The sequence below is a fragment of the Enhydra lutris genome, unplaced genomic scaffold (genome assembly GCF_002288905.1).
Source record: "Enhydra lutris kenyoni isolate GAN:26980312 unplaced genomic scaffold, ASM228890v2 scaffoldscaffold12, whole genome shotgun sequence".
Taxonomy (NCBI): domain Eukaryota; kingdom Metazoa; phylum Chordata; class Mammalia; order Carnivora; family Mustelidae; genus Enhydra; species Enhydra lutris.
The window spans coordinates 11,174,118-11,191,207 of record NW_019154096.1 but is presented as its reverse complement, the minus strand read 5'-3'; the positions used below and the strand labels follow the sequence as shown (position 1 = coordinate 11,191,207).

Here is a 17,090-nt window from a genome sequence, read left to right as displayed (position 1 = left end):
TTAATTTGTAGGACCTACTTTGGCATGAGAGACAGAAAATAGAAAAAATCTGAATTAAGAGCTTTGTCTTCTTGGCTCAGGTTTGTTTTTATCATCTGTCTAATCTTGAATAAACCCTATAAAATTTCTGAATTTCAGTTCCAAAATGAAACACTGCAAAGACTGACTTAAATGACCTAACATGTTCCTTCTAACACTGATATTCTTTGATTCTACAAATAAGCATTTTATTATTCAAGAATATCTTCTCTTCTGGTAACTTGCATGAACTGCTTAGGAATAATTTCAGGTCTTTCAGCTAAAATTCCATATTAGATTTAGGTACATTAGACAAACAACCAAACGCTCCATTTAGATGTCTTAATGACAGAATTCTGGCAAACTGTTGAGTATTTGGGTTGTTGTTACTCCATAAACACTCAGATCACTAGACATTTTGATGATGTGCAAGGCTGACTCTGGGGGCATAATTGAGCTGTCACTGAGCACTGTCAAAATAAATGTCTAATCACACCATTCGGGAGGTTGGCTGCTGGATTCTGAACAGAACCTTTTACGCTTTTAAGTAAAACCAACAGAAAATTCTTAGCCCTCCATTTAAATAGCTTTTGGATTTGCAAGAGCTTGCCGTATTTAATGAAAGCTTCAGCAACTTGAAATGACTTGTACTTATCCCTCACCATCTACCAGAATGCTGTTTCCCCCCTGCTTTAAGACCATCTGTAACCGAGATTGGAAGTTAAAGGAGATAAAATCCAGTGAGTTAAAGCCAAGCTCAGTCATTAGGATAGGTTTTTCCCCTTGCAGTCAGTTACACATGTGAATAATCACATGCAACCTCAGGGTAGGAAACCTGTATCACAGTGAATAATGAATGATTTAATTCTAATTAAGAAGTTTCCTTTTATAAAGAACAAGTGTAACAGGCCTCTTCTGAATAAATTAAAGTTAACTTGAAAATGAGGTTTTGTTGAACACATTTGAGCAGCTTCTCCTTCAGTTTTGGGGAGTCCCTGATATTAACTGTTTGGCCTTCCAAGTTCTGCTTCAGAGCTCTCACTTCCCCTTGATGTAGACTCTGCCATGGAATCGCCAAGTGATAAGTTCCAACCAGGACTTTTGCTTGCTTGTTTGTTTTTGGTGTTATAATTACCTGAGAGATATCTCCAGAGGTTTTCAGTACCAAACGCGTTATGTTTGACGAGCATATCCTATTTTGCCTATTATTTAAAGATAGTTTGAATTTTTTGTCCCTTATTATGACAGCTTAAATATTGTTTATAGAGCCATTCCTGTTTGCCTCTGTATCAGTTAACAGAGTATGATTGATGTTTATTTTCCAAGTCTTCGTTTTCCAGAGCAGTTCTACACATGAAACCCCTGTGCAGAATAGCAAGATTATTTACAGTGCAAAATGTGAGTTCATTTCATGAATTATTTACTATATCATACATATGCTTGGGCATAAGCACACTGTCATACTGTTGAGTAGAGCTAGCATGATTAAATGTCTAAAGAATTTTTGTAAGTGTTCATCTTGCATATACCATTTATGTATGGACAGTGAACATCTGGTTTAAATATCTGATGATTTTATTTATATATATACGTATATATATATATATATATATATATATTCTTCCTTTTCAATACATACACATATACATATAAAAGAAGATACCTTTCATTTAGACATAGGATTCCGATGGTTAGGTATACAGGGAAATATAAAGGTCTGGACAGTGGGTACAAGTTTCAATAATACTTTTACACATGACAAAGCACTTCCCATATATTGCCCCACATGATTATTAGGACGGCTGTGAAGATGTTAGGGCAGGTATGATTACGCCTACTTATAGACCTAAAGACCAAGGTTGGAAGTGCACTGTAAATGCACATTCATCCAGTAATCCCAGAGCTGCCATTGAGAACCACCTCTCTTGAAATCTGTTGCAGTGTCCTTTTTATACAGTGCAATAAATTTAGGTTGTTTGGGGGTGATCTGAAAAATTGTAAAATCTCCCTCACTTCTTTTGCATATATGAGAATTGCTCCTATTCACTATCAGTAAGATTTAATTTTTACCTTGTAGAATCGCCTATGATGAAGAATTTGGGGGGTGCCTAGGTGGCTTAGTGGGTTAAGCCCCTGCCTTCAGCTCAGGTCATGATCTCAGGGTCCTGGGATTGAGCCCCACATCTGGCTCTCTGCTCAGCAGGGAGCCTGCTTCCTCTTCTCTGCTTGCTTCTCTGCCTACTTGTGATCTCTCTGTCAGATAAATAAAATCTTAAAAAAATAAAAGAATTTGGAAATGAACATAAATTCAGAAAAGAAATCTACCCAAGTATTGTGTGTGTATTAAACATAAACATAAACAAAATATTTGGGTAAATTAACATGCATAATATATGAATATATAGCAATTAGTTATGAATATCTGTAGTTTGAAATACACTCATGTGAAAAGTGATCTGGTTTTTATCTAGCCTAGAAAAGCAGGAAACAAGTTGGTAAAAATGGAACCCTTTCTTGACTCTCAGGAATCAGGAGCTCAGAAAGTTATCTGCACTCCCGTGTTCACTGGAATTTGGGAATATCCTCCAGTTGACATGACTTCTTGTTTAAGTTTTTGATGGCGTTCACTAACAAAGCCATCTGGTCCTGAGCCTCTTTTGTCAGGAGACTTTTGATTACTGATTTATCGTATTTGTAGGTATATTCAGATTTTCTGCTTCTTCAAGATTCAGTCTTAGTAGGTTGTATATTTCTGGGAATTTATCCGTTTCTTCTTAGTTATCCAACTTGTTTGTGTGTAATTATTTTCAGTAGTCTCTTAAATTCTTTGTATTTCTGTAATATCTTACATCTCCTTCAATTTTGGCTTTTATTTTAGTCTTTTTTTTCTTAATTTAACTAAAGGTTTGTCAATCTTCCTATCTTTTCAAGAAGAAGTTCTCAATTTCATTGATCTTTTCTAATTTTCTAGTCTCTATTTCATTTAATTTTCTGCCATCAACTTTTTCACTGTCTTCATTTTGCTAATTTTGGACTTGGTTTATTCTTCTTTTTCTAATTCTTTGAACTGTTTATTTGAGGTCTTTCCTTTTTCTCTAGGTGTTCACTGCTATCAACTTCCCTCTTAGAAATGCTTTTGCTTCATCTCACACATTTCAGTGTGTTGTTTTTGTTCTTTTTTGTCTCAAGATATCTTTCGATTTCCTCTTTGTTTAGGATTGATTGTTATTTAATTTCCACATATTTGCTATTTTTCCAGATTTTCTCATATTATTGAGTTCTAGTTTCCTACCCTTGAGGTTGGAAAAGTTGCTTGATATTTAATCTTCCTAAATTTGTGAAGACTTTTTGGTGAGCTAACATGTGATGTATACTGAAGAACGCCACATGTGCACTTCAGAAGAACGTGTGTTCTGCTGCTGTTGGATGGAACATTCTGTATGTATCCGTTTGGTCCATTTAGTCTGAAATGTAGTTCAAATCCAGTATTTCTGTATTGATTTTCTGTCTGATGAGCTCCCCATTGTTGAAAGTGGGGTATTGAATTTCACTACTATCATTACATTGCTGTCTCTTTCTACCTTCAGATTTGTTAACATATGCTTAATATGTTAGGGCTTCTGATGTTGGGTGTTTATAAATTTATGATTGCTGTATTCTCTGTACGAATTGACTCCTTTATCATTATATTGTGACCTTTTAGTCTTTCAGAACAGCTTTTGACTTAAAGAGTATTTTGTCCGGGAGAAATATAGTTCCCTGTGCTCTCTTTTGGTTTCCATTTCCACAGAATATCTCTTCCATCCTTTCTCTCTGCACACATGTGTCTTTAAAGCAAGAAGTGGTTCTCTAGAGACAGTGTAGAGTTGGGTCTCGTTATTTGTTATGTGTCCTTCCATTCTGTGTCTTTAATTACAGATATTAATTCATTTTCATTTAAAGTAATTACTGAGAAGTAAGGACTTACTCCTGCCACCTTGGTTGGTCATTGTTTTCTGGCTATTTTGTATCTCTTCTATTCTTTTTTTCCTCTTTTGCAGTCTTTTCTGATTTGACGATTTCCCTTGGTGGTATGCTTTATTTCTTTTTCTTTTGTGTATCCACTATAGGTTTTCCCTTTGTGGTTACCATGTGGCTTATATAAAACATTTTATACTAGCAATCAGCTCTAAACTAATCTGTTCTAACATTAATCATATACAAAAACTATCCTTTTATTCATTCCCCCACATTTTATGTTTTTGATGTCATAATTTATTTCTTTTTGTAATGTATATCCACTAAAATTATTGTTGGTATATACTTTTAATACTTTAGTCATTAACCTTTTTACTAGAGTGATGTGATTTATATACCTCTGTCACAGGACTCAGATATTCTGAATTTGAATACATACCTACTTTATCAAAGAATTGTATTTATACTTTCAAATGTTTTCATGTTATTAGCATCCTTTCATTTCCTCCCAGAGGCCTCCTTTTATCATTTCTTGTAAGGGCAGGTCTAGTGGTAATGAACTCCCTCATCTTTTGTTGTCTGAGAAAGTTTTTATCTCTCCATATCTGAAGGAGAGCTTTCCCAAGTAAAATATTGTTGTATGGCGGTGTTTTTCTTTCAATGCTTTGAATATATCATTTCATTCTGTCCTGATTACAAGGTTTTTGTTAAGAAATCTGCTGATAACATTATGGGAGTATCATTATAGGAAATGAGGCTTTTGTTTGTTTGTTTTGATTTGGCTTTGCTTTCAAAATTCTCCCTTGGTCTTTGATTTTTGACAGTTTATTATAATGTGCCTGGGTGAAGTTCTCTTTTGTGGGGGTGGGTGGTGGATAAAGTTCTCTTTGAGTTTAATCTGTATGGGGACCTATGACTTTTGAATACTGAGTACCTGCATGCTCATATCTCTCCCAGATTTGAGTAGTTTTCAGCCATTATTTCTTTAGATATGCTTTCTGCCCCTTTCTTCCCCTCTCTACTCACCCTGGGCCTTCCACAATATGAATATTGTTTTCTTGATGATGTTCCATAATTCTCATAGCCTTTCTATATTCTTTTTATTTATTTATTTATTTTTGGTCATTTTTCTCCTTTAGATAATTTTAAGTGACTTGTCTTTAAGTTCATAGATACTTTCTTTTGATCATTCAGGTCTCTTACTGATGTTCTTTATTCCTCTTTTTTTTTTTTTTCCATTTCATTCATTGTATTCTTCAGCTGTAGAATTTCTGCTAATTTTTTTTATCATTTCTATGCCTCTCTTAAATGTCTCTTTTATTCATGTACTGTTTTCCTGATTTCATTTAGTTGTAGGTTGCTAAGCTTCCTTAAAAACAATTCTTTTGAATTATTTTTTTGCCCAGTAATTTGTAGGTCTCCATTTCTTTGTGGTTGGTTATTGCAAAATTACTGTGTTTGTGTGGTAGTGTCATTTTTCCTTGATTTTTCATGTTTCTTAGATCCTTGTTTTGATGTCTGCATATTTGATGAAGGAGTAACCTATTCCTGATTTTAAGGAGTGGTTTTAATAGGGAAACACTTCTGCCTGCGGGTGGGTGTGAGGCTGCCAGCTAGCTGCAGTGTGGTGATTCCTGCTCCAGGAAAGGGCCCATTACATAGTGTCTGTGTAGCTTAGTCAGCTGAGGTCAGCATCAGTGAAGTTTCAGGAATCCTCAGGCCAAGGCTGTGTGTCTCTACAGTGGTGCTGAGGGCTGTTGGGTCTTCAGCAGTAATGGCTGCTGGGAACTTTCTGATGTGTTTCTCCCAGGAGAGTTGTCCCGGCAAAGGGTTCCCCCCTTAGTGCCAGGTCCACTCCCAGGCACCCTCACAGTGGTGATGACACTGATGTCTGCTGTGCATGTGCCCATGGGATAGCCTTGGATCTGGGTTCTGGAGAGTGAGTGCCTGTGGAGTGACAGCAACTGTGGGCCTACCTAGCTCATCGAGGTAGTGGGTGGAGTGCCCGAGATGTGAGTGAATGTGGAACACCTGAAGGACCGATTCTGAAGCATAGCTGTGTGCAGAGCAGCCACAGAGCTAGGCTCGGAAGCATGGGTGCACATGAAATAGCTACAGCTCTGGGGTCTACGACATGCAGGGGGCTTGGAGTGTCAGTCCTGGTCCTGGGGAGGCACAATAGCTACTCACTCTTGGGGGATGTAGCAGCCTTTCTTTCTCTGGGAGATGAGTGGCAGCAATGGTTGGTGGCTTCCTCAGTTGCTAAAGCTGCCCATGTTCCCTACAGAGCAGATTTCTGGAGTCTATGTTAGTGAACACTGTGGGATCCTTCATTGTGAGAGCTGTAGCTGAACCATGGCTGTCATGGGAGCTGCCAGGGTCCTGCAGAGCAGGCCATTAGGGACCACAGTGTTACCTGCCACGTGACTGACACTGAGTGCCTCCACCCTTCTTTGTTCCTGGCCATCCTGACACCTCAGCTAAACTGATTCCTTGGCAATCCTTCATGTAGGTAATTCTCCATGTTGTGCTCCACTGTGCTGGTGTACGTTCCTAACTGGACTATTGAGCTTTCCCAAAGCTACTTTCAGTCACAGATAGTGGTCTAGTTGTTGTTTTATGTGAAGGGTAGGTAGCCGGTGTTACCTACTTTGCCATCTTACTGACGTCCTTAACACTTCCTTTCTACTCTATTCTTCAAGACGTTGCCATGATCTCTCTGTCAATCAGCCATCTAGTCCTTTAATCTTTCTAGGCATTGCTGCTACAACCTGCTTGATTAACCTCATTGACTTCTCATCATTTCCAACATACTATATGAAAATCCTAGTCTTGCTCACAAATCTGCATAATCTAGTCCAAACCTACCTCTCCCAGCTCATGTCTCTCTCATTCCCATCTGTGGTTGTCCTTCAACCCAGGACTTTCCACCAAAATCAATCGGTGAAAGCAACTTTAGTCACCCTGTTTCCATAGAATCCTCTTCTAATTTCCTTATTAAGTTTCTCTTCCTGAAAGATCCAGTTTACATGTCCTTTCTTATGGGAAATCTTTGTAATCACTAGATGGAATTCAGGATACTATTTATATGTTGTCACATCATTCTCTTCACAACCTTCTTTCTTTTTTTTTTTAAAAAAGATTTTATTTATTTATTTGACAGAGATCACAACTAGGCAGAGAGGCAGGCAGAAAGAGAGGGGGAAGCAGGCTCCTCGCTGAGAAGAGAGCCCCATGCGGGGCTCGATCCCAGGACCCTGAGATCATGACCTGAGCCAAAGGCAGAGACTTAACCCACTGAGCCACCCAAGTGCCCCTGTGCACAACTTTCTGATAGTACTTCTGCCTTTTATTGATATTCTTTTTGCCCACTTGGTCCCTCTCCTGTACTGAGAGCTCTCTGTGGGGAGGAACTCTGTGTAATTCCTCTGTGAAGTCCTTGCACAAAGCACAGTGTAAGGCATTATACATTCCCCTGCATAGTTTACTGAAACAATAAGAGGTCATGGAGAAGGGAAAGGAAGCTAACTTTGTGGGAAACTGCCACTAAAATGTATGAAAACATGTGGGCCTCAATTTTTTTTTTTTTTGGTGCCAATTTTATATACAGTTTTATTTAAGACATTGCATTTTCCACTTAACAATACAGTGCTTATAAAGTGCAATGTTTATTTCCTTTCCCTGTGCACATATTCCATATTCAAGTATCAAGAATGCCCAGTTTTTTTGCTATAGCAGCTCAACATTACAACTGCCATGGAATTTGCTACAAATTTGGGTCCTTTGAATATTGTGTGTGGAACAATGCTCAACCTATTTATTCTCAGGTTGGTTTAGTCAACCTCTTCAATGGTGGGCCCAGAGGAGGCTCCACCAGAGGGAGGAGCTCCACCACCAGGGAAGCCTCCAGGCATTCCTCCTGGCATGCCCCCTGCACTCTGGTACAGCTTGGTGATGATGGGGTTGCAGACTTTCTCCAACTCTTTCTGCTGGTGTTCAAATTCTTCCTTCTCTGCAGTCTGGTTCTTATCAAGCCAGTTGATGATTTCATTGCACTTGTCAAGAATCTTCTGTCTTCATCATTTATCTTGCCCTGAAGTTTTTCATCTTCAACAGTTGCTTTCATGTTGAACGCGTAAGACTCGAGTTCTTGGAAGACACCTTGTCCCGCTGTTTCTCATCTTCAGCTTTGTACTTCTCAGCTTCCTGGACCATGCGCTCAATATCTTCCTTGCTCAAGCGGCCCTTGTCATTAGTGATGGTAATCTTGTTCTCTTTTCCTGTGCTCTTATCCATGGCAGAGACATTGAGGATACCATTAGCATCAATATCGAAAGTGACCTCAATCTGAGGGACACCACGAGGAGCAGGAGGTATGCCTGTGAGTTCAAACTTTCCAAGTAGGTTGTTGTCCTTGGTCATGGCACGCTCACCTTCATACACCTGAATAAGCACACCAGGCTGGTTGTCCGAGTAGGTAGTGAAGGTCTGTGTCTGTTTGGTAGGAATGGTAGTATTACACTTGATGAGAACAGTCATGACTCCTCCAGCAGTTTCAATGCCAAGAGAAAGTGGAGTGACATCCAACAGCAGCAAATCTTGAACATTTTCAGATTTGTCTCCAGAAAGGATAGCTGCTTGGACAGCTGTATCATAAGGAACAGCCTCGTCAGGGTTGATGCTCTTATTCAGTTCTTTTCCATTGAAGAAATCTTGGATCTGGGCCTCAATTTTATCACAGCTCCCAGGATGAGCTTCTCTCTTGTTAGGGGCTGAGAGTAATAGGGAAGGGTAGTGTATCTGCATGGAAGCTCACTAGCCAAGAATTCATGAGACCTAGGCTTGGGTCCCACAAACTCATGGACTAGCCAAGTAACTTCCCTTGTCTTTATCTATGCCCATACAGAAATGGAAAAAAAAATAGTTTGTAAACATTTTTGTGATGACATGATAGGTTTGTTAGAAGAATTGTATTCAAATTTTCCAATGTATTTAGAAAAAGAAATGGTAAGTTATTTAAAAAGCAAGTTTGTGTCATCTTGCATGGACATTTGCTTTAAGTTGATCTCTCAGATAAAGTGATTTTTCATGTTCATGAATTTAATGGTGCCTTTTCTCCTGTCATTAATTGGTGAACAGATACAAAATCCTAAAGCTTATGAGAGCGTTATAGAGTGCATTATTTTGATGAATAACAAGCTACTATTGATAGCAAATGTAATCACACTTTATTTTTAAATAACACTGTCAGCTTTGTAAGGTGACTTTCTCTCTCTCATTATATTTTAGAATAATCTTATGGGGTAGGTGGAGTAGATATGATCTTCCCTGTCTCTTTTTTTAAAAGATTTTATTTATTTATTTGAGAGAAAGAAAATGGGCATGAGCAGCGGAAGGGGGAGAGGAAGAAGCAGACTCTTCACTGAGCAGGGAACCCAACGTGGGGCTCAATCCCAGGACCTTGAGATAATGACCTGAGCTGAAGGCAGTTGCTTGAATGATTGAGCCACCCAGGTGCCCCTGATTTTCCCTGTCTTAAGTGACTCAAAATGAAGATGATACATTAAATGACTTTCTCTGTTAGTAAGCCACAGCACTATAGAACTAAAATTTGATTATTTGCAGTACACCACATTTTTTTCTAAAGTGTAGTGAGACCTGGGGACTGAGTGTAATATTCAATTTTCCTGAGTCAGTTCTCAAGATATTGGTTCATTTTTTTGTTAAAACAGACAGACACAAATAAACAGTGTGAAATTAGGCAAGCTAAAATGTTTTGTTAGGTTTAGGCTTTCAGAAAATTTCCTGTAGCCCAAAATATGTTACATTATTTTCCCTCCAAGATTTCTAAATGTATTAGTTTTGGTATTTCTGCATGATGGTGTAATAAAACAAAACAAAACACAACACAACACATTAGGTAGTTCTAATCACACATGTTCTAATCACAATCATCGAACATAATTTTAGAGTAAGGTTTGACCAGGAGTTAAATTTAACAGTTCTTACATTTTTTCAACTCCTGTGTCTGTGCTTATACCTTCATCTCTTGATGGCTATTGATTGTGCAGTTAGGATCAAAAACTATACATGTTTTCAACCTAGTAGTAAACAATATAAGCATTATTATTAGAATTTCATAGTGGACACTAGAGTATAAATTCTGATTGAAGTTACTTATTTCATTTTTCTAAAGATTTTATTTATTTGTCAGAGAGAGAGAGAGCATAAGCAGGGGGAGCTGCAGGCAGAGCAGGCAGAGGGAGCAGCAGACTCCCCGCTGAGCTGGGAGTCTGATGCGGGACTTGATCCCAGGACCCTGAGATCATGACCTGAGCTGAAGGCAGACGTAACCAACTAAGCTACCCAGATTTTCCTGAAGTTACTTACTTCAAAGCAGAAGACTTATTTTATGGACAGGAGCTAACAAAAATAGAATTTCATGTTTAAAATAATTTTAGAATTTTTTAAATGAATTGTAAAATTTTTATTTATCTTCCAAAGAATCAAATTTAAGATGAATATTAGCATTCTCTGATATTTACAGGAGAATGTATATACAAACACCTCAATTTCTAGGTCTTTTATAATCTCTAAAAAATAGATTACAAAATAATCTTATTATATTATTATTATTATATTAAAATTACCATAAAATAATAATCTTAGAGCTTTGCAAGCTCTAAGAAATTCTTGACACTTGGATGAATTGCCATGGCTTGCTACTATCTGTACAAATATTGGCATCAACACAATGATTTTTTAAATGTACTTACATGTGAGTTGCATTTATTATCTTGTGCAGTGATTCTTTTTTTTTAAAGATTTTTATTTATTTATTTGGCAGGGAGAGATCACAAGCAGGCAGAGAGGCAGGCAGAGAGAGAGGAAGGGAAGCAGACTCCCTGCTGAGCAGAGAGCCCAACGCGGGGCTTGATCCCAGGACCCTGAGACCATGACCTGAGCCGAAGGCAGAGGCTTAACCCACTGAGCCACCCAGGCACCCCTTGTGCAGTGATTCTCAACTGTGGTTACAGCTACAGGATTTAAAACAAACACTGATCCTAGGGAGCTAGAGCCAAAAATGCAGCCTGAGTTGGTCTGGGATATGGCCTATTCCTCATGATCTTAAAAGTTTCCTGTTTTAGAGGCCCCTGAGTGGTGTAGTCGTTAACTGCTGACTCTTGGTTTCAGCTCAGGTCCTGATGTTAAACTCCTGAGCTTGAGCCCCATGTTGGGCTTAGCACTCCACAGGGAGCTGTCTCGGGGCTCTGTCTCCCTCACCCTCTCACCTCAACCCTACACTCTCACTGTCCCTCCATTTCTCTCTCTCTCTTTCAGATAAATAATCTTAAAAAAAAAAAAAGTTTTCCAGTTTATTCTAATGTGAACCTAAATTTGTGAACAACTTTATTGTTTTGTAATGAGACCAGGTATAAATGTAAGGTTTTAATGTACACTGTTTTAAGTTTGGGAGCTGTTGTTGGTCATATAAAGCTGGTTAATATAGGTATTACTCTAAAGTAAATAGACTCTCACTTACCAGATTATACTAACACTTTATAGAAGAAAGATGATGTTCAGATAATTATAAAGAAAAAATAAACCTTTCAAAACACTTAACCTATGAGTACATGTTCCACCTTTTCAATATTATATAATCTTGGTAGATGATTAGAATGAAATTCTGGAAAATCTGAAAGATAGTCTAGTGTAACAAAATTATATTTGTATAATTTTCATGTTCAACATATTTCAGTGAATTTTTATCACTAAAAATCAGTAATCCATGGATGATATATAAATATGTGATTATTCCATTGCCAAGACTGTTTTATTAAGTGAAAGAACCAGTTCCCAGGAGATCTGGAAGCTGTTCCACCATCTGAAGAGGGCTCCAGAAGCCAGTGTTGGAATGCATTCGTCATTTCGCTATCATGGCCGTTCCATCCAGCAGAAGACCTCCCTTGTCACATCCCCAGTCCAGGGATGTCAAGTGCACCACAAGAGAGGTGTTAACTGGCCTCTTCAACAGTCATGATCCGCAGTAAAAATTCTCTTTGATACAGTAGATTTTGTTCAAACTCATTTACTATCCACATAACACTTGATTGAGTAGAAAAAAGGTTTACAATTGTAATTTTTGCCGCATGGAAAATGATGTGTGCCTTGATTAATCCCAGCTTCTTGCAGTCACGCCTGTATAATATTTACTTCTCTGATGGACTATTTATGAGAATTAGCAGCTGTTCTATTGTATTAGAAGACCCCACCCTCCAACATTGTCTGAGATAGCTTAACTTTTTTCTCAGTTGAAGTATTTTAATTTGTATTTTATTTAATGGCCTCATTTATCCTTTCATCCTTTTTGGAATTTAAGTTCAATTTAAGAAAATTGAATTGGTTCTTATTTATTTGCCATCGAGCAGCTCTAAGCAGAACATGCATTATTAGCCACCTGTCTGAATAAATGTTAACAAATCTAGAACTGACTCTTAACGATTTCACCAATGAGGAGATTTACCCTACCATCACATACAATCCTTTCTTAAAGAGTGCTTAGTAGTATTTATGAAATGGAAGCATATTTTCAAATTATTTTTTCATTATTATTGTCTTTACATTGTACACGTTTCAGCAGTAGCTTTAATAGCACGAACTTGGCAAGCATAGAGAAGAAGGAACTTGAAATTCCAGACTCTTAACACGTGTCTTTCAGACTAGGACACAAGCACTCTGAAGATGTTAATATCATCCTCATACCTGACATCTAATGTGTATGTATTTCTCCCAGCGAATACTAAACACATGAGCAGAAATTGTTGTAAACTGAGTGGCACTATGATGATAGTCTCCAGTTGGCAATCCAGCCATCCGGACCTTTTAGATTGCCCTAATGACATCATATAAGGTGAATGTGGGCACCATGTAAAGATCCCTGGAAAGCTCTTTGCTTAATCATAGATAGTAGCTTTCAAGGTTTTGGCAAAATCATGGAACTCTTCAATTTTGAATAATTTGTTGAAATTTTCTCTTCCATTGGTTGGTAGAGTAAGTGATAAAGCAATATTTCTATTTTGTCAAAAACACTGAAACAGTGATTTATCTTAATGTGTGTTAAGTATTCAGTACCTCTTATTTCCAGATCTACACAATAAATTCCTTTTATAGCTTAGAGCTGGAACTAGAGGGAAAATTGTTTCTCTTTGTAAACCACGTGCTCTTTTTCATCAGATAAGAAAAGCAAAACTCATCTTTATCACTCTCCTCTATGTGGCTTTTCATTTTGATTTTAAGAGTTAAACTTACTGATTTTATCTTGGTACATAAATTATACATGTTTAGTATATACAGTATAGATGAACAGCAAGAAGAGTTAAAAAAATTGCAAGAAAGAAGAATTTTATTTTTATTTATTTATTTATTTATTTATTTATTTTTCAGGTATTTTTTTAATGAAAATACTACCTAGCACTGTTTTTTAGTTTCCCCGAATGTCATAACTTTCATAAAAACATACGTTTTCTAAAAGAAGTCCTGTCTTCTTTCAGAACATACTTTCGTTTCCTCTTCATGTATTTTGAACATATATTTAGGGCCACTGAGAACTATTTTAAAAGCATAGGTTTTATTCCTTGGTATCCCATAGCTAAAGCAATGATAAAGTTGGACATTTAGATTGATTTTAATTATTCACTTCTAAGGAATGGTTATAGTGAATATCTTTGTTGTAGCTAAATCTAACGCACACCCAATACTATTTATTTAGAGTACATTTTCAGAAGTGGTGTTACTTCTTTTTTTTTTTTTTTTTAAGATTTTATTTATTTATTTGACAGATAGAGATCACAAGTAGACAGAGAGGCAGGCAGAGAGAGAGAGGAGGAGGCAGGTTCCCTGCTGAGCAGAGAGCCCGATGTGGGGCTCGATCCCAGGACACTGGGACCATGACCTGAGCCGAAGGCAGAGGCTTTAACCTACTGAGCCACCCAGGCGCCCCAGAAGTGGTGTTACTTCTTGAAAGGGTATTAAAAATGTTAAGGCATTTGACTTACATGTTTAAAATCCCTGTTAGAAAATGTATGTTCCTTTAATGGACCAATTTTATGTATGCTTTGTGTTATACGTTGCATGAAATATGTCTTGATACACATGCCATACACAAGAAATGCACATATAAGTAGATAAAGCAATAGCTTTGATACCTAACTATTATATAGTAGGTTGTTACAGTTTTAAGGATATTTCCAAAAAAATTTCTGGTAAATCTTTATCAAGTTAGTTCCTAAAGTAGTTTTTTAAAAAGATTCAGAGAACAGGGGCTCCTGGGTGGCTCAGTCCACTGTGTCTATACTTGGCCTGGGTCATGACTCCAGGGTCTTGGGATCAAGCCCCATATCGGGCTCCCTGCTCAACAGGGAGTCTGCTTCTCCCTCTCCCTCTGCCCCTCACCCTGCTCATGCTCTCTCTCTTTCTTTCAAATAAATAAAATATAAATAAATAAAAGATGCGAAGACAAAGTATTTAAATTTCTAGATATTGTAAGAGCACATTTAGATTCTCAGCAGATAACTGGTGGCATGATCAAATGAAGTAATTTGAAAAGCTGCACGCTTGTTTCCTATAAGGGTATGCCATCCTATAGGAAAGCCACATGGGTATTCCTCTCCCCATGAGGCCTTCTGCTGGTGCCTCCCATGGACCGAATGAGCCCAAGTTACACAGCAGAGGAGCCCAAGAAGTAGCCGCTGCGTGTCCCACCTCCTGAGTGTGCAGAGAGGGTATGAAGGACACAGTGATGGGAGTGGGGCAAGAGGTATCTTGCGCTATAGGGATTCCCAGCAGATATTTTCCTCCGTACATTCTTTTTTCATGACTGCTTCTAGACTGACAAAGATCATGTTCCTATTTGAAATACTTTATGTGTATTTGTACATGATTTTTACTCTCATAGCTTTTATTTTCAGTGAGATCTTGAAAATCCTAATCACTTGAATTTGCATTGGTAGAACTCATTGTCTATAAAAACAGGCTTAAGATATATATGTACATATAGGAGTGCCTGGGTGTCTCAGTGGGTTAAGCCTCTGCCTTTGGCTCAGGTTATGATCTCAGGGTCCTGGGATCGAACCCCTCATCAGCGGGAAGCCTGCACCCCCCCCCACACTCTACCTGCCGCTCTGCCTATTTGTGATCTCTCTGTCAAATAAATAAATAAAATATTTAAAAAATATATATATGTGTGTATATGTGTGTGTATGTATATATATAATGTATGTGTGTTATGTATCTAATATGTTTTATACTCCAAATATTTAATAACCTAAATAATATTATGGAACCCCAATATATAAACTAAGGATATACACATATTGCTAGTTACTTTTGTATTATGTGTTATGTTACTATTTGCAATGGAAAAGGAAGTAAGGTTCAGTTTGATGACAATTTCTGTTAGATGTTGAAGTCTGCATACCATACCCTAGTAGATTATTATGTTTATTTATGAAACAAGTGAAATTAGACATTAACAGCAACCCCTGTAGCCAGCTCTACCTACTTATTCATCTTTATGCCTGCCCACAAACTCAGACATTATTTTCAGGTGAAATTTTTCAGAAAAGGAAAGCAAAAGTTGGTAAAAATAGGATTTTTCTTTCTTTTTTTAAAAAATTCATTCATTCAGTCATTCATTCGTTTCTAGTATAGTTAACATACACTGTTATATTAGTTTCAGGTGTACAATAGTGATTGAACAATTCTATAATTTACTCAGTGGTCATCATGACTAATGAACTCCTTAATCCCCAATCATCTATTTCACCCATCCCCCACCTGCCTCCCCTCTGGTGACCAGCAGTTTCTTCTTTGTAGTTAAAAGTCTTTATAGGGGGGCTTCCTTGTGTGGCTCTGTGTCACCTGCCTTTGGCTCAGGTCATGATACCGGAGTCCCGGAATCAAGCTCTGCATTGGGCTCCCTGCTCAGCAGGGAAGGCTGTTCCATCTTCTCCTTCTGTCACCATTCCCCACCACTCAGGCTCTCTTTTGCTCTTCCTCACTCTTTCTCAAATAAAATAAAATTTTTTAAAAAGTCTGTTTTTTTGGTTTGTCTCTTTCTCTCCCTTCTGTTATTTGTTCTTTTTAAATTCCATATAGGAGTAAGATCACATGGTATTTGTCTGTCTCTGATGTATTTCACTTAGAATAATACTCTCTCATTCTATCCATGTTGCTGCAAATGGCAAGATTTCATTCTTTTTAATGGCTAAGTAATATTCCATTGTAGATATGTATTGTATCTTCTTTGTCCATTCATCAGTCGATGGACATTTGGGATTTTCCCATAATTTGCTACTGTTGATAATGCTGCTATAAACATTGGGGTGCATATATGCTTATGACTTTGTATTTTTGTATCCTTTGGGTAAATACCTAGTAGTGTAATTGCTGGGTCATAGGATAGTTCTATTTTTGACTTTTTGAGGAACCTCCATACTGTTTTCCAGAGTGGCTGCACCAGTTTGCATTCCCACCAGTGGTGCACCAGGACTCCCCTTTCTCCACATACTTGCCAACACCTGCTGTTTCTTGGCTTGTTGATTTTAGCTATTCTGATGGGTGTGAGGTAGTATCTCTTTGTGGTTCTGATTTGCATTTCCCTGAATGATGAGTGATATTGAGCATCTTTTCATGTGTCTCTTGGCCATCTGTACGTCTTCTTTGGAAAAATGCCTATTTGTGTCTTCTGCCCATTTTTTAATTGGATTATTCATTTTTGGGTGTTGAGTTTTACAAGTTCTTTATATATTTGGAATTCTAAACCTTTATCAGTTATGTCATTTGCAAATACCTTCCCCCATTCTGTACGTTGTCTTTTAGTTTTGTTGATTGTTTCCTTTGCTGATCTGAAAAAAGTTGCTACTGCTGATGTTGAAGAAGTTACTGTCTGTGTTTTCCTCTAGGGTTTTTGTGGTTTTAGGTCTAACATTTGGGTCCTCAATCCATCTTGAATTTATTTTTTTTGTGTTTGATGTAGGAAGTGGTCTAGTTTCATTCTTTTGTATGTTGCTGTCCAGTTTTCTCAACACTGTTTGTTGAAGAGACTACCTTTTTCT

General features: G+C 37.6%; 1 pseudogene across 1 annotated transcript; it reads right to left on the bottom strand.

The window, feature by feature from the left end:
- Positions 1 to 7,563: 7,563 nt before the first annotated feature.
- Positions 7,564 to 8,781, bottom strand: LOC111144764 (annotated as a pseudogene). The gene has a single exon (XR_002640424.1). The product of XR_002640424.1 is annotated as a heat shock cognate 71 kDa protein pseudogene (transcript).
- Between the last annotated feature and the right edge of the window lie 8,309 nt (positions 8,782 to 17,090).